This window comes from Micrasema longulum, unplaced genomic scaffold (assembly GCF_059751315.1).
Source record: "Micrasema longulum isolate JH-2025_06_02 unplaced genomic scaffold, ASM5975131v1 h1tg001946l, whole genome shotgun sequence".
In the NCBI taxonomy this organism is placed as follows: Eukaryota; Metazoa; Arthropoda; class Insecta; order Trichoptera; family Brachycentridae; genus Micrasema; species Micrasema longulum.
This window is the reverse complement of record NW_028279120.1, coordinates 127,001-146,303: the sequence shown is the minus strand read 5'-3', so window position 1 is coordinate 146,303 and position 19,303 is coordinate 127,001. Positions and strand designations below refer to the sequence as shown.

Genomic DNA, 19,303 nt, shown 5'->3' with positions numbered 1-19,303 from the left:
AAACAAACATGGAAACTTAGATTTATTTAATTTATCTTTATACCAATTGAAATCATTACTTTTTAATCACTTCTTTTCTAAATTATAAAAATGTACCAAGTGTTTTACTTGTTTTACTGTTTATGCTATGATACATCGCCTTTGTTACTTCATTACTTTTTTATTTAAACCCTTTATTTATTGTTAACTTGCTGCATACCAATGTTATTATTTCGTATTGAATTTTTCTTCATTATTTCCTTATTTTCTGCTGATTTTATTTCATGTATCTATATTTTCTATACTGTGTTCGGGTGTTTTGTTTTATTATAATTGCTTTTCAACATATTTTCATACTTTGTCAAAGGCGTAAGCCGTCAAAATAAATCAATAAATAAAAAAAAAATATAATCATTTAATCTGTTTGTATTCTGAATAAATTAAAAAAATAATTCCATGGCGAAGTTTCTCGAAAATGAGAGAAAAAATAGTAAAAACGATTTTAATTCAAATAAACAACTGTGATCATCGTTACTATTTCTTCAGAATCAACCAATGATAGAGTCTTGTTGTAGATTTTTGTTTACGGGAACCCAACTCGCCAATCAGCATAACTCACCGAAGAGAACATGTGACGTCATAGGTGGAGTAATTTCAAAATCACAAAACTTTAAAAAATCATAGCGCTAATACAACGATCCATAAAAGTTTTTTTTTTTAATTTACTTAGTTTGAAAGTCCATTAGCAAATTATTTTTTCAACAATATTTTGAGTTTGTCCAAATGTTTGCAGACAGGCTGAATTTTTTCCCTAAGGAGTCATTTTAATATAAATTTATTGCAACAGAAAAGGAAAAGACTTTTGAGAAGAGAATATGGAAGCCAAGACTTTTATTTATTTTTTTTTTAACCAATTTCCTCATTGATATTTTATTTTATTAAAATATAAAATATATTTTAGAAAAAGTTTAAAAGGGTTGTTCTTAAGAAACAATACCCCATATTAAATATATCCGATACGTGGGAATAACTATTACCGAGTTCATGAAGTCTGCTCAATACGACATTACAGATATACACTGTCCGAAAATTGTTGCTACTAAACGGTGGCACCTGTCTAGTCATTCTTCCTGGCATCCTGAAGTTGATGAGAGATAACAGTTCAGAGCAAATTGAATTTAAAATTTTGAATAAATTTAAAAGGTCTATAGTTTTTCTTCTTTCGTTAAGTTTTAACCAATTTAATGTTTTTAGAAAAAAAAAAATAATTTAAAAATTCATGTCTGATTCTAAGTTTAATTTTGCCATATATTACGCGCTTGTAACATGCTTACTTAATTATTCGTCATTGTACGTAGTCCGTTCAAAAAGAATCGCGTATTTTGTGTTTTTTCTAAAATTGTTTATTTATTCATGAATATCTACTTTTTCTCCTTCAAAGTAATCCCCACCAGATATTATACACTTGTGCCAACGTTTTTTCCAATCCTCGATGCATTTCAAAAAATCATTTTTTGTGATCTTGTTCAGCTCCTCCTTCGATGCCGCCTTTATCTCCACAATCGTAGCGTAGCGTCGTCCTTTCATGGGCCTCGTCAGTTTCGGGAACAAGAAAAAATCACAAGGGGCCAGATTTGGGAAATACGGTGGCTGCGGCATTATTAGTGTGTTGTTTTTGGCCGAAAATTCGCCCACTAGCAACGATGTGTGAGCCGGGGCGTTATCATGGTGCAAAAGCCAATTTTTGTTCTTTAGCAAATCCAGGCGTTTCTGGCAGATTGCTTCGCGCAGATTGCGCATAACTTGCAAGTAATATTCTTTATTGGCCGTTATACTCTGTGGCCAGAACTCATGATGCACCACGTCTCTGTAATCGAAGAAAACTGTAAGCAAAACCTTCACATTCGACCAAACTTAGCGCGCTTTTTTCGGACTTGGCGCGTGCGGCATTTTGCGGGCGTGCGGTTTCCACGTCATAACCATAAACCCATAATTTGTCACCAGTCACCCTTTAGAGCAAATTTGGGTCCAACAGCTCCTGAGCAATATTTTTGCGATGCTGTTTTTGGTCGAAATTTAGCAATTTTGGTACGAATTTCGCGGCGACCTGTCTCATGCCCAAATCATTGGTAAAAATCAAATGACACAAGGCAATCCTCATCAGATCCTAAGAAATTTTTTTAACGGTGATTTGACGATTGGTCGATGCTATTTTCTTCACCAATGTATTCGTCTGTTGTTGACGTGCTCGGGCGTTTGGCACGCTTTTTGTCGTTCAAATCTTCACGGCCCTCTGAGAACATTTTGTACCACCAATAAACGTTGCTTCGGTCCATGGTAGCTTAACCATATACCACAGTCAACATTTGAAATGCATATGCGCACTTAATTTTGTTTTTCACACAAAATTTGATACAGATACTTTGATCCATTTTTGGAATAGGCAAAAATCGAAAACGAGCCAAAACACGTGCGAGAAAAGCAGCTGTCAAAAATTAACTGAATATTAAAAATACCCGAACTTGTCGGCATAAGTTAGAGACATGAGTGCCAAAATAACGCCAGAAAAAAATCAAATATACGCAACCCACGGAAACTCAAAATTTGCGATACTTTTTGAACAGACCATACTATTTATTTTTTCCCAGTAACAAACCGTTTGTTTTCGTGAAATGAATTGTTTTGAAAATAAGAATTGTATATAAGTAAGTTCCGAATATACGAGTATGTTCAAATTAATAAATAATAAAATTGATTCTCCTAACCTACTTGAAAGACTTCAGTTCCGTGTGCCATCTAGACCGACAAGACAAAATCTTCTGTTTTACACTACAACGCGTTTAAAACGCGTCAACAAACTATTTTAAACAATCTACAATACCTAGAATATGCGACCAATATAACAATATATTTACCGAGGCTGATATTTTTTGTGACAATATATGTAAATTTAGGTCAAAAATTACAGAAGTTTTGAGAGAAGCAGATATTTAACTTTATTATTATAAACATAATTTTTTAATTCGTTTCTTTTATAATTATAATATTGAACATAATTCAAATGATTGTATTAAGCGTAAACAATTTTTTTGGTGTGTGCACGAGTTTCTTACACTAATATACAAAGAAACTAGCAATATTTGTGTACATACTGTTTAATGTCAATTTATTTACATTTTTAGGCACATATTATTACAGGACAACAGTCGGGGAAGGGGAAGTGAAGATTTTCTGTCCCTTTTTTACAATATGGATCAGTGGTGGTGGCATCTTTGCAACTGTGAAAAAAATATCAAACATGTTTTAATTATTCTCACATCATTGTTAATGAGAAATGTGTATTTTGTGTCTTCGGATTTTTATTAGTATATATTTTTTGGGTCACACTACATAGACAATGTCAACTCCTTTGGATATTTAGGTACAGTAATGACTAATGATAACAATTATAGTGCCGAGTTTAGAGCATGGCTATTGGCAGCAAACAGATGTTATTATGGCTTGTTTAAACATCTGGGATCCAAATTTCTCACTAGAAAAATTAAGACCATTATTTACAAAACTCTCTTTGGACCGGTCATTGCATATGGTGCCGAATGCTGGGTTATGACCAAAAGAGATGAAAACACATAAATGGTATTTGAAAGAAAAATATTAAGAAAGATATTTGGTGCTGTCAACCAAAACAAAGTGTGGAGGAGACGGTTTAATCATGAATAAGAGGCACTGTATGGCAAACCCAACATTGCACAATTCATCAAAATAAGAAGATTACAATGGTGGGCCATGCGCACAGAAAGAATGCTAACCGTACCCCAAAAACAATTCTTTATACCACTTCTGATACCTCTCATTCAAATAGCTCATTGCGATAATTTCTGCATTACCACTGTTAAAAGATATATTTTTTATTTTATTTTTTAAAATTTTTTCATTAAGTTGTTTTCTTAGTTTTTTTTTAACTGGTTCAAAGTATTTTTAATACCAAATTACCTTTTTTTTATCGATAATTCTATTACTGGTAATATTTTATTCTTTTATTTAGTTTATATTTTTTAGACTTTCTTAATTTGTTAATTAATAATATTGTTTTAAATGCTCGGTATTACTTATGCTTACATGTATGTATATTTAATTGTATTTGTAACTAATATGTAAAAGGCACTAAGTGCCGTTTATTTCAATAAAAATAAAAATAATAAAAAAAAATAAAATATTAACAACAAAACGGTAAAAAGCGGACGCCCGTGTTCTCTAAGGTCTAAGGTAGAGATTTTAATTTAGGTTTCCCTACGACTTTACACCATACGTAATATTGATTACACCATATTTAAATACTTTTCGTCTTTTAACATCTTTATATTTTGTAAGTAATAATAGTTATTTTAAAACTTACATCTCCATCATTACTTCATTTTCTGCAATGCAGTATATTTTTGAACATTTTCCAGGTATCGTGTAATTTTTTCCCACTACCATAGTCTGCTGGCTTTCAGGATGATAGCATCTCGCTAAAGACAAATGTATTGAAATTAATAAGCAAACTTATAAAAAGTACTTCTTATAGTCAACTCTTATCAAGTTTTAGAAATAAAAATACAAATGATCGAATTTCAACTCCCTGCATCCCTCACTTTACACTCACACCTTCACAAAAACAAATACTACATGGCATGACTTGACTTACTATCTCCATAAGTTGAGATTTAATTCATTATAGTAGACAGTCGTAAAATTAACAAAACGGGATAATATATTTATCATTAAATTTTACCTTTATAAGAAAGCTTGTGTAGTTTCGAAACCGGTAGGAATCAAAAATATATTAAATAAGTGGTTAGAAACAAAGTTGCATTATTTAGATTTTATTTACAATGAATAACCACAAAGTTAGAGCTTCAAACATGAATATTACATATGTGTTAATTGACTTTTTTTCTTAAATATGACACTGTTAAGAAGACTTTACTTGATCATGAAACCATGTTTACCAATTTTATAGTACGTTTTTAGTTTTTTTACACCATGATTGGTCTGAGACACGTTTTGTATATCCGAATCTTGCTTCTAATCCGCATCTGTTTTTCGTACCATACGACATTTCTTAGGCATCCAAATGTTTTACTAACTGAGGTGTATTATACTTGTAAAATACTTTGTGTCATATGATTTTTAAATAATAATATTTAAAAAAATATGCATCCATTTATATATGATATAAACATATGCATTTACATTAATTCATTTATTTTATTTTATTTAATGCAAAAAATAGTCAATTTTATCATAGAGCACAATTGTAATTTTTTAATGTCCTGACTTGTTAGAAAATTCCGTGTTAAGTCGGGACTCTTCTGTATATAAATCAAAAACATTTATTAACATATTTAACAATATTCAAAATAATCAAAACAATACACAAAATAATAACAGAAAAATATAAATAATAAAAATTTATACATGTCGAAAAATGGAATGCAGAAAAGTTATATATTTTTTAAATTTTTTTTTTATTAAAAATAAATATTTACGTTCTTATAATTTACGCAAATATTAATTTTGAGGGCCATTTTCAACGAGTTGTAAATAACTCACTATTAGAAAATGGAAATCAAGTTGGGGTAGAGTGGGATTCGAACCACTGATCTTTGATCCGTGAGTCCGAGACACTAGCCACGGGACCACAACCCGATAATAATACATGGCAATATGTAATGAATAATTTTATAATTTATTTTGAAAACATAAAAAATCAAAACATCAATATTTTACACCTTTCGTAATATATAAGAAAATTATTGACAGTAAATTATATATTATAAAATCATACAGTAAGTTACAAATCATACAGTAAGTTACAAATTAGAGTTTATGAGCGCAATTTGGAAAAAATGCCCACAAAGACTGACGTCTGAGTGGGCCATTAAAAAAAATGTGTTTTATGTAAAATTAAAGCACAAACATACATTTATACGACACTTATACAAACCTACATAGAAATTATAATAATTAATAAAGGGATACATACATAATTGTAGTTGATTATTAAACCAGAAGAACAGTATTTGGAGTATAACATGTTATTCATATGGGCACACAGGATTCATTTTTTAATATTAAAAAAAGAGAAAACAAGATTTAAGTGTGTTGTTATACATTTACTGATATTCATGAATCAAAAATATGTTATTAATTTTTTTTTTTATAATTTAAAATAAAAATAAAAACTTTCATTTATAAATATTTATGTATTATAACTCACATAACTATAACTATAATGTTTATACAAAATATATTGTATTAGCTTTTACACATTTCAAAAACCCATTTTGTGTTGTCATGTATATTTTTACTGTAATTAGCTTTCTGCAAAGAAGATTAAAAATAATGAATCACGTGAGTTTTTCCAAATATGTCATAAATTAAGATAAATGAAATTAAATAAAATAATAGAGAATTATAGTTTATTTAATATATATAAAAGTAATTTCAAGGAAATACATCATAATGAAACTGTAAAAATAATGTTTTTGTGATTTTTTAATGAACTTTTTTTAAGAAATTTATTAATGACTTAAACTAATATTAAGTTGATTTATAAATTATTACATAATAAATTTATTCATTTAGGAATGAATTAATTTAAGAATAATAGTAGATTGTGCATATATTGTAGATTGCATTGGAAAATTTACGTAAAATTAATACATTCTTTATTATCCTCTCCTCCTAAGTCTCTTAAGACTCCTAAGCCTTCTTTATAATGGTCACGTTATCTCAGTAAAATAAAATAGTATTTTGTTTTATCCAAATATTTCTATTTCGGGGGCTACTTTCAAAGTAAAAAAAACTCACTATCAAAAATGGGACCCGAGTTGTGGTAAAGTTGTATTCGAACCTCGGATTGGTGAGTCTTTGACTCTAGTTACTGGACCACAACCCTTTTCGAAAATATTTTCGTAAAAGAATATAGTTATAATCAATTAAACTATAAAATAACGCGAAATAATTAACAATCACTATTTTCATGCTCATTATTTTACTTTTTAAATACCGAAATTATTAAGTTTTGTTATTTTATATCCACGTATCTTTGGAATTTAAAATTGATTTTAAACATTATTTAAACTCACCTGGATTAATGCGTAATGATTCAACAGATATAAAGAAAAATAACTCTATAGTAAAAAACAGTAATAAAATTTTCAGATTCATTTTACGGAATTGTGTTGATTAAAATTAAACAAAAATTATTATTTTAAAAACTGAAGACTCGCAACTTGCACTTCCGAAGCTAAAATGTTTTTAAATAAATTTAATTTTATGTTTTTATAGAAGAAAGATAACCTTTCAGAGTTTATGAGATATCCAGTATAAAAAATATAATATGTTAAGAAATTGAAAATGTGGATATGACGTAATGTGAATCTTAATAATAACGTAAGCACACATAATAAAGAATAGTCCAGAAGGAGCGTAGAATCATATTTGAATACATCGGACTGTGTCCAATAGTTCCCTCACTATGCCCTGCTTTTGCCGCGCGCATTCGTAAGGGCGCAGCGTAATGTTGCTTGATGTGAAAAAAAATCATAACACAAATGTAAGGTTAAAAAAGAAAGCAATCTGTTAATTTCTCTAAATTTTATTGTGCGCGCGAAAATATTGATTGACACAACAGAGTAAATAAGTAAAGATTCATTGAATAAGAGTAATAGAATTAATGAACTTTCAACTTAAAATATAAAACAAATTTTATTTTACATAAAATGTATATTTTTCTATCATGTTAAATAATATTTGATGTTTTGAAGATAATGTCGGTCAAATGTCCACCACAGATTTGTTTAATCCGCGATCCAATTTTCATTAATTTTCTCATAAGATGAGCAAAGAAGGGTAAAAAAAAATTACTACCCTGGCAACACTAACGAAATTTCCATTTTGTTTCTTCGGCAATCTGACATATGGAAAAATAATTCAATTTTTAAGTAATGCATTTGTTGTATACACATTCATTTGCTAAATACACATGAAATGTGATTGCATCCTGTTTCTTTAAGATTCTAGCAGTATTTCTACACTTTAAAAGAACAAAACTCGGCATAGTTGAATTCAAATCATGAGTAAAACCGATAGTAGACCCACCGTCTTTAAAACGGTTTGTGTTGGTGGAGGGAGTACTTTTATTTTAGATCTCAATTAAAAATCTTATATTGGAGAAAAGTTTGCCTTAAAACATTTTGGTTAGTGTATTTACCTGCCATGTTAGAGGTCCCAAATTTGATTTCTAGCAAGGAAAAATTTATATTACGTTAAACTATCGCGTTTGTTCTTGGACTGTCATCTAATGCATAAGAATGATCAACTTACCTTCAAATAACAGATGACAATATTCTACATTTTGTGTACCAATTAAGTGCCCTTTGCGCCGTTTAGTGCTCATAAATATAAATGATTATACGGATTTTAAAAATATTTTTATTTGACCAAAACTACAAATTAAAAATTAAATCGAAATTTTATGTAGAAAATAAGTGATTTCAAACGCTATATACTCGTAGTTTATCAAGAATATAACATTGTCGAACTACACAGTTTATGTAAAATTTAATATCAAATGTTGATTTAAAAGTGATTTAAGACATAAATATCTATTTATTAGTCCCTGGACTGGCACCTGAAATGTAAGACTGATCATCTTACCTTCGTGCAAACAAAATGATCAGGATATGCTACGGTTGGTGAAACAATGCAGTTCTCAGTTCACCATCAGGTGCGAAAACAGAATGATGATGATAAAAAATACAAAACTAAATCAATCTCATAACCACTATCCCATTTGCCCCTAATGGTGCATAGAGTACTACACTGATACGCCTATCGCAGCTTACCTTGATCATTTTTGTTACATAAAGTAATGATGATAAGTCTTTCGTTCCAGTCCAGGGACCATTAAAAATGCAGGATAAATATACCCTTTGAATAAATATTTTATAACAACCACGTCAGAAATCGAGCCTAAGAGGGGTCTCAGGGAGTTGTATGGTAGACGAACGCGCTAACCATTGACATAAATAAACAGTTTAATATGTATATCTTAATCTATTGAAACAAAGAAGGAAAATATTTTTGAGAAGGAAATGAAAGTCTAGGCATTTACAGGGCTCATGACCTGTCATAGGCTGGTTTGAGTGGCCATTTTACACATTGTGTAACATTTACCATTATGCCTATGTTTAAACATTCATATTTCCTCAAATCTTCTATCAGTTGACTTTTGTGTAATAAAACAGCTGTAACCTTTATCATGTGGGTTAGGTTTATCCGGTTAAACCATTTTACCTACAAAACAACACATGAAAACCTTTTTTTTAAATTATTTTATACTTCTTTTTATACCACATTCAACAATGTTGTGAGTATGTTAAAATGTTTGTAGACAGGATGGATTTCTTCCTTATGGAGTAATTTAAATCTCAATTTATTGCAACAGAGAGAAAACATTTTTCAGAAGGAATATGGAAGTTTTACAGGACTCATGACCTGCCAGTGGCTGGTTTGAGTGGCCGCTTTAAACACTCTGTACATTCAGAATTATGCCTATGTTTTAACTTCCACATTTCGTCCACTTTTCCATCTGTTGAGTTTCGGCCGAACACATCCTAAGACGCTGTGTGCTATTGAACGATGCCAGAAATGAGATGCTGAATGGTCTGACAGGGGTCATGCGACCAGCGTGGAATGTGGATCTGATGGCCAACAGTACGAATTTGCACTCTTCCGTCAGTTTTTCCGGACTTGGGTATCGCGTTAGGAGCTCCTCAGATGCGCGGACGCCAGGTGGATAAAATATGGTTGGACAGGCAACTGTTCCTGTGGGATGTTCATTCAGTTGCGACTGTGTTTCCTTCCGAGCGGAACGCACACGTTCTTTTGTTTTGTCTTCCCCTTACGGGGGTGGTATTTGGATCCTTTGCCTCTGACCACCCAGGGAGTCCTTCTTTATTAAAAGCCGTTCTCTCATTATAAATATCTGTGTTTTTACTTAAGTTTGTTGTGTAAGTTATGTTTGTTGTGTTACTATAGTTTTAAAAAAATGTTTTTGTATATTTGGATACGTTTATTTATGTAAATTGTTTGTATAAATATATATTTTTTTAATAAAATAAAAACAAAGGCATTGAGAGGATCCTGAGGGGTGATGACGACGTATTGGCCTCTGTTCATACATCCTCCTCCCTCCTCCTTAATCTGCATAGAGTTTGTATTCCTAAGGAATATTTATACTAACTTTCCTCCATGCGCAGCTGACATAGAGTCCCCTAGGACTCTATAACAGCTGCGGGTGGATGGTGAGCTTAAGGATCTCTTCTCAATGCTCAATGTAAACGATCTGCTACATACTAATAATCTGTTGACTTTTGTGAAGTAAAAAAGCTAAAACCTTTATCATGTGGGTGAGATTCATCTGGCTGAATTATTTTACCTACGAGCCAACGCCTGAAAAGTTTTTAAAATGTTTTATACTTGTTATACCAGTTGTAAATTTGAGCAGCTTTTCTTCAAGCATTTGGACATACTTAAAATATTGTTGATTAAGTTAAATATATTTTGAAAGACAGCTTAAATGGGTAATTTTCCTAATGTTTTCTAACTAGGTTTTGACACATCAAGTTTGCCTCTTTCCAGTTGAAACAATGACGCAATCATCCATTATGTAGGTATATGGCAAGGGTTGTTTTGTGGTGACGTAATTTTTAGAATAATTTTAAAACGTAAGAGCATCCCTTAACATCTCATCAATCATGTCAGAAAAAGTTAACTCTGTTTATGTAAAACATTTTGCCTTCGACTTTGTAGGCTGAAGATATTATTTCGTATTTTGTCTTTATTTGATTTTTTTCTTATAAAGGTAAATATATTGAAAATAACGTAACGACGTACAGAGGTAAAAATGAAAAAGGCGAAAAAACGCTTATCTCATATTAAGTTAGTTTTTCAAAGAAACAATTAAGTTTGACAGTTATTTTAACATCATTTTCCATATTCATTTATTAATTTTTTATTAATATTAAAAATAGTACTGAGTATCCAATTTATTTTCAATACATTACAAAATAAACATAAAAGATAAATTGAATAGAAAAAAAAGTCATGCAAAATTAACATACATGGAAAAATGTGTGTTGTGAGCTGGTGGCCAATTCAATAAATATGGCTGCGATCTTTACTAAATAAAAGATCTTAATAAAAGTGGACTGTATACAATTTATTTTAAAGCACAGTGCGCTTCGTGACGACCGAAGACTTCGAGAAAAAACGAAATAGAGAGAGATTATAGCCCTTGTGCTGTCTTTATATACTATGCTATTAGAACCCATTAGAGTAACAATACTCTGGTGTGGCACGCACCAAAATCAGTAAGAATTTAAATTAAGAACTTTTAAAGATAAAACTTAACAATACATATTATTCAAATTTTACATTTGAAGCACTAACGTTGTATTCATTACATACAGCGATAAGATTTACTTTGGAAATAGAAAAAGACAAAAAAAAAACTTACTTGACTTAAACGATTAAAAAATTGACTTCGATGTATAAATATATAAAGAAAAACTAATATATGAAGACATCGTTATTCTATACTATACTGTACAGTGTTCAAATTTTTTTTTCTTCCTAATTTTTCGTAAGCCTCTTCTATCCTAATTTTTTCAGCTAGATTTTGATATCTTTTTTCAAATATCGTTTATTATTGGTTTATTTAAATTTATGTGAAAACACATTTAATAATTTGCCTGAAAAATAATCCTTGCGTCTTTATCCAATGTTGTGTTAAGGGCAGAATGTTGACATTATTTCTATCGTTTTTCTATCTAACAGTGCCAAGAACACCAATTGATACTTAGAATTTAATGTTTTGTTTACTTGCATTTATTTAAGACAAATAAAAAAATATATTCCAGTGGAATATTTTTAATGCTGAAATGTGTATCTATTGAATTTTTTTACAAAGGTGTTATTGAAGTAGCGACTCGTCTTAGGTTAAAGTGATGCTTGAGTTAAGTACTAAAGTGGACCGCTGAGTGCACTCAAATCGACTCACTCATTTATTGATTTCTACAAAGTGGGAGGCAGATAATAAAAGGGGTTGTTCATTACGTTAAAACATTAATAACCCTTGCCTTAATTTAAAAATCAATGAAAATAAAATTCTTATATGTTTATTTCCTTCCTCGAACCTAGTGGTGCATAGGGTAAGTGCTGCGTTGTCATACTAATAATGCAGTGTACTTTGATTGTATGTTTCAAATTTCATTCATTGCATAAAGAAATATCGGATTTATGAACTTTTTAAATTGCCAATAAAAAAAACCAGGTCTTGACAAAGTAACAGTCGTATTCCGAAACCAAATATGGTTACAGAATTGATCATTGCGCAGCCAGTCGATCACGTAGTATTCTTAAGAGCAAACCTAATGATGGCAAGATGATCCACCTGAGAACACTTATATTGTATATGTATTTATTAGATTAAAAATATATTAAATATCGAAGGATTAAAACCAAAATACTTTGCAGTACGCCAATCCATATTGGAGTAGGGAATAATCGGAAAGGGTCCTTTGAAAGCAAATAATTTACCGATTGAAAAAAAAAAATAGTTAGAAAAGTTATATTATAAGGTGGTGCAAAAGTCATCACCCTATCGAAAGATGCCATACCTTTTGCAAATGGCGGCAAATGTTAGTTTTGTTTTGACATTTGTGAAGTAAACAGACACAAAATACACGCCAACACATGAATCGCTATACTCATCTAAGATCGCGGAAAAATTGTTTCGATTTTTTTGTGGAACAATTCGTCGGTGGTGTTGGCGCAGCGCAAATTTAGGCGCAGATTTCCTGGTCGTCCGACACCAACTGGATAAGCACCACGGCGTGGCGCGGCGTTTAGCCGCTCGCCTAAGAGTGTATGGACTAACATGAGATGCTGCTAGGTCTGGCCGGCCCCGGAGCAGCTATTCTGCGGAGAATATCCTGGCTATGGCTGAAGATGTCGCAGAAGATTTCGGAGTATCGACCAGACGACGTGCCACGTAATTAGACATCAATCGGTGGTATTTACAGAGAATTTAGGGATTAGAGAACATATGGTTTCTGAGTTGGCCCTTAATGTACCTGGCTACCGCACCCGTCATACGAATCTATCTCTTTTCCATGTACCTACAGTTTGCACCAACTATGCACAGAACTCTCCTCTGATATAATATGTATTTATATATATTGTGTATGTTTCAATAACATAGACATATTTAACTGCAGTTAACTCACTTTTAAAACCAAAATAAAAAAAACTATTTTATGAAAAAAATTATGTTTCTTTTTGAAAAAAAAAAAATTTTACATTATAAATTTAATTTATTTCTATTAACTCATATCAAACACACACTCACCCTATCCATTAACCTACCCTCACACCCATATACAAGCACACACATATGCACATACCTACCAATACCACACTTAACTTTTTTACACACGCATCCTCACACAAAAAAAACTCGCACACATGCACTTCTATAAATTTATATCCAACTGATCTGGATTTTTATAATTGTATATATGTGGAAAACTGATTTGGCTTTATTTTATGTTTTTTTTTATAATGTTGTGTATATTAACAGGATCATACTGCACGAGCCACAACCAATATTTTGAGGGCTGTATTTCCGGGTTGCTTAATCTCTCGTTTTAGTGATTTGCACTGGCCGGCAAGATAACCCGATTTAACAGTTCCTGACTTTTTTGTGGAGTTTCTTGGAGTCAATAGTCTATGTTAACAAGTTTCAGACCTCAAAGAGAATATCCGTCAAGAATGCGAGAACCTAGCGCAGGAAATTCTGGAAAGAGTGAAGGAAAATGTCATAAATCGGGCTTGTAGGGTCATCAATTCTGGCGGCGGCCCCTTGGCCGATATAATTTTTTTGACTTTAAAAAAAAAAGTTAAGATATCAAATAAACATAATCCAAAAGCAGAATCTAAAATTTGTATTCATAAAAAAAATACAGTTAAAGAACATCGGGTGACAATTTTTGCGCCACCTTGTATTAGAAAAACCGTTTACTTTTCCTAATGTCCAATTGTTTATGAAATTCAGAGTTTTAGATAAAAAATCGTTATTTAAAGATAACATACAAAGTAGTGTTTCTACGTCACGAAGCGTAAGTACGCGACCTAAAACAATTGGCAACTTCTAAATTCCAAAATTAAAAACAACTGCCGCACAACATTATTATACTTAGAGATTAATATTTTTCTTTAATGAAATGAACAAATTGTAGGACTGATTGAAAACACCGTATATTAAAAAATATATATGTATATGTACTGAAAATATTTATTGATCAAAAATAAAATAAACGAATTATTTAAGACGTCACTTCCCATTACGTGCACTGTAATTGTTTTTTTCTTTTACGTAATGGGAAGTGTTAATATAAATAATCATCATCATCATTCCCTTTCCGCGCCTAATGGTGCTAAGGCACTTTATTTATTCATCAATCGCAGTATACCTTGATCATTTTTGTTACATGAAGGTAAGATGATCAGTCTTACGCATAAAGTATCAGTTCTATGAAAATAAATATTTTATTTCAACCATGTCGGGAATCGAACTCAACACTTTGCATAGTAAATAAACGCGCTGACTACTACACCACGAGGCTGACAGTTATTATAATATAAATAAATATACCTATTAAATTTTTATATAAAAATGTATTTGCTTGTAATATTATATACTCATATTTTTTTCTAAATAAACTAAAAAAAAAATTTCAATCCAAATGTTTTCACTCAAATTTCACTTTCTAAAAACTGATAAGAAAAAAGTATTTTAAAATTTTCGCTATTTGTTTGTTAATTCAAGATAATTACAAACAAGTTTAATGCAATGTTAATCAATTTATGAAAGGTCAGCAGATAAAAATGTAAAATTTTCCCGGAATTAAATATTTAGTATTGAATAAAATAATAATCAATTCAAATAATTAATATGAAATAAAAATAAATAAAATTAATCACTAAAAAATGTTTTTAAAAACATCGTAATCTGCTAAACATATTTTTTTGTAATTTTTTTTCAAAAACAAATATTTGTTTTTCTATTATTTACCCAAACAATTTAATTTTGGTGGCCATTTTCAACGAGTTGTAAATAGCTCAATATTAGAAAATGAAAATCAAGTTGGGGTAGAGTGGGGATCGAACCTCGGACCTCTGATCCGTGAGTCCGCAACACCAGCCACGCTACCACAACCCGATTTAAATTATATTACAACAGAGATAGAGTTTTTTCAAATTTTTAAGTTTGGTTTAGTTTATTCTTTACATAAAATTGATTGAATCACTAACCAAAGTCAATGAACTACACTTCAACAATTAGTAAATTAAACTCAACAAACGAATAAATAAAAAAAAACATATTCAAATAAATTCAAAGCAACAACAAAATTCAAAACAACAAACTCAAATCCATAAACACGAATCTAATGCCAAGTTGTTTTGTCCTGCAAATATTCTTTGACTCTGTAGTAGCTCTTTTTAACCAGCCTGTGCTTGACACAATTGTAAAAAGCCTGAACTTCAAAATAAATAAAAAAATGTATAAAGCCTGAACTTCAAGACGTACCTTGTTGTAGAATCGTATGCAGTTTGGCAAAATAGCAAAAAAATGTGGTCTAGTAGTGGAACTGGCATATCTTTATTTTTCGTTTTAACCCTATAAAAATCTTTGTTTGATGAAAGCAATTCACATATTACTTTTATTATGTGGGAAAAAAAATTATGAACATTTTATAAAGATTACCATTAAAAAACATCACCGATTGCCACTGGTATTCACACATATTACTAGTTTTCTTTTATTTAATTATATTATTTTTTCTCGCATACGTTTTGAAACTCAAATTCGTAAATAACATATTTTGTTTTATTGGTTGGTTGAAAGAAATTACCATTGCCAATCAAAGTACAAACATGCAGACACGAAGAGTGAAATAAACAGATATATATATATATATGTATATAATTTATTTTTTTTATACTGGGTGATATTCTTTATGTGTAAACGTCTATATTTATTTATTTTTACACAAGTCAATACCCAATGATATATTACATGTTTTGTTAGTGTCTAGACTTCCAAACTCTTTTTTTTAATTCTGCATCTGATGAAATATCTGTGAAATTTTTGAAATTTCTTGAATACTTTGTAAACTGTGCAAACCATTACAATGTTAACAATGCTTGTCTATATACAGATATTTGATTACATATTTAGTTTCCACCAATCAGGTTGATTCGCTCCCACCTCTGCAACCTAAGACGTAAGCCAATGTCACGTGGTCTGGCAGGGTAGAGGGTAGGTTACTCGCGAGAGGGAAGGTAATCCAATTTAAGGAAATAACACACAGCCAACGTAACAGCTGTTGTAGCAAACATATAATGGTAGGTTCATGCCACCCCTATCTACGTAACGTAGAGAGATTTTATTTCAGGTAAAATTAACGCCAATCACAAGTAGAATTAGCTTCAAACTGATGGTAAATTTAACTGAAACGTCGGACAGCTGATTGTTGGCGAGTCGACGTGAATTTGAACAGTGCATTGTAAAAAACTAATTTTTAATTTATAAACGTACCATTTTATGGAGTTAAACATTAAAATAAGTCAATAAAAACAATATTCAAAGAATTAACTTTGTGATCAATCCATTTCAACTTCATCGTGATCATCATCCGCCCTTTCGTGTCCAATGGTGAACATTTATTTCAAAAAAAGAATATATACTCCAGTCATTCAGTGTATCTTACATGAAATATGTTTCTAATATCTCCTTGATGCTAATACCCGTATGCAGAGACAAACTTTAAGGTGAGGAAAGTACATTATATTGTCTTCACTTTCGGGTTATTCTCCGCATTTGAGATTAGAATGTACTTTCCTCACCTTAAGTTTTGTTTCTGCATATTAGTTTCGTAATTTTTGTGTTCCACTATAAACCCGTAAATTCATAACATTTTTGCCTTAGACCAGACTATTTTCTAGTTGGGCGACACTTTGTGAATATATGTGAATTGTTGACTGTTATCAATTTCTTATTGTTTTTCTTCTCTTCACAACATATAAATATGTATATACATGTAAATCTTACTCAATAAAATAAAAAAAAAACAAAGCCCTCCCCTTATATTTCCACATATCCCTATCTTGAGCGAGTCGCTTCTAACCCCTTCCTGCAACCCATCTTATGTCATAAGACCACCTCGCCTGAGGCCTGCCGCGCCGTCACGACTCTTCTTCTGCCTGATCTGGGTCATTATTCCGTAACTATTTTAAATCATCTAGAGTCTGTGGTTTTGACTATGTGCTCAGACCAGCTCCGTTTCTGGTTGTCAACCCTGTAGACCACTTCAATCCAAGAATCTCTCTCTAATCCATGTAATAGTTCTTCTATCTCTTAATGCAATGCATTTTCTTTTTCACACACGCATCAAACAGTTTCATTCAAGTAATGTTAATATTTTAGAAGTTTTAAGATATATCGCACCTTTAGGACAAAAACGACTTAACTAAAAAAAACATAAAATGAGTTAAGATCATAAAACGAATTTAACGAACATTGTCCATCTTTCAGCATTAAAAAAAAAACGCAACTTTTGGGTGGGAATAAGACAAAACCATTACATCGGTCTCTTTATTACTCAGAGAATAAGGATTTCGTGTCAGTACGGAAGCAACGCAATTAATATTGTGTTTACATTGCTGTTTAAAGGACGCAACGCAAACAAACATAAAGTGACCGAAAGCCGGTTGAGTCGATTAAAAAAATATATGAAACCGACCAATTTAGCTTCGTGATTGTTTTTTTCCGACTTACCGATAATCTTAGTGACTTATTTATATTAATATCATTTTATTATTTAAATTATCGATAATCTTTGTGACTTATTAACGTTTATGTCATTTTGTGAATAAGTAAAAACATAAGTTTGGTGACCTGATCTGACCTAATAAAAAAAAATCATTATCTTATTTATGAAAGTGCTTTTGTTTGTTTTTTTTTTTCAATCTAATAATGACTCATTAAATAAATATCTTGTTTTAACCTATAATTATTTATTTGTATTACGCTTTTTTTCATAGATTCAAAGTTGAAAACTTTCGGTATAATTTTTAACTCAAACTTTGGTGCTTACTTCGAAAAATACGAATCAATCGACGAAAGAATACGAAGGTGTCACAATTTACATTCTTCTTTTGCAATTTCCCAAAAAAAACTTTTTTCGAGTTGAGTCGTTTTCGTCCTAAAGGTGCGATATGACGGCTTACTAATTTCTTATATAAGCAAATATTCGTATGAAACCAATTGCCAACTTGATGTCCGGCGGTTTTGGTATATTTTAAAGCATAAGAGTTTCAAAAAAAATATCGTGAATACTATGTATACTGTGGTAATGGCAAAAGAGTCTGAAGGAGAGACTGGTGTATCTCGAAACCAGTAGACAATTTGCTGTCAGTTAGTAGTCATTTATTAATATTTACCAACATATGTTAAAAAATATAATAAATTAAAATACAGTTCGTGCGTGCGTTTTTAAACACGCATTTTTAAAAATCATACACGCGTGCAACACGATCCACCTAAGTAAAAACACCCGTATTAAATTGGTATCTTAATAACCCAAGCATTTTATTTCTAATAGAAACAAATTATTAGAACTTGTACCGTCTAATGATCGGCTTTACCTTTGAAAACTTTTACTTCTAAAACTACCCCGAAACCGCTTTGAGCTAAACTGGAACTTTCAATGAAAGTTTTAAGATACCAAACAATCTTGAAAAGTTGGAGTGGCCACCAATATTTAAGAACTTTCAAACCATCAAAGGATTTTATAACATATACAAATATTTGTTTTATTTCAAATAATATTTTTTTCGCGAATCAATATTTAATTATTATTTATAGGTATCGGCGTAACTGAATGATACCATTATTTTTCGCCAGTAAAATATATTGACAGACTATAAAACAATATAATCATACAAATAAAAATCAGAATAAACTTATGAATAGGGCGATTCGCTTGCTGAATACGGTTTCTGCGGATAATATGGATCTATTTTTCTGTACATTTCGGTACTTTAGCAGCTTAAACTTCCAACTTATGTTTGCAGTCTGCATTACGTAATGGGTTAAACAGCCCGTAAAGTTATGCAGAATACAATATGTCAAATAAATAAATAAATA

At 30.9% G+C, this 19,303-nt stretch overlaps 1 protein-coding gene and 1 long non-coding RNA gene across 2 annotated transcripts in view; one reads left to right on the top strand and one right to left on the bottom strand.

Annotated features, from left to right (window-relative positions):
* The window catches only part of LOC148273456 (potassium voltage-gated channel protein eag-like), a gene marked incomplete at its 3' end in the record, with an annotated part of 231,435 nt that overhangs the window by 93,914 nt on the left and 118,218 nt on the right, over positions 1 to 19,303 (top strand).
* LOC148273457 (uncharacterized) lies at positions 3,117 to 7,279 on the bottom strand. The gene is made up of 3 exons (XR_015824569.1): positions 7,113 to 7,279; positions 4,376 to 4,490; positions 3,117 to 3,257 (listed from the first exon to the last, which is right to left on the bottom strand). It is a non-coding gene; the product is annotated as an uncharacterized LOC148273457 (long non-coding RNA).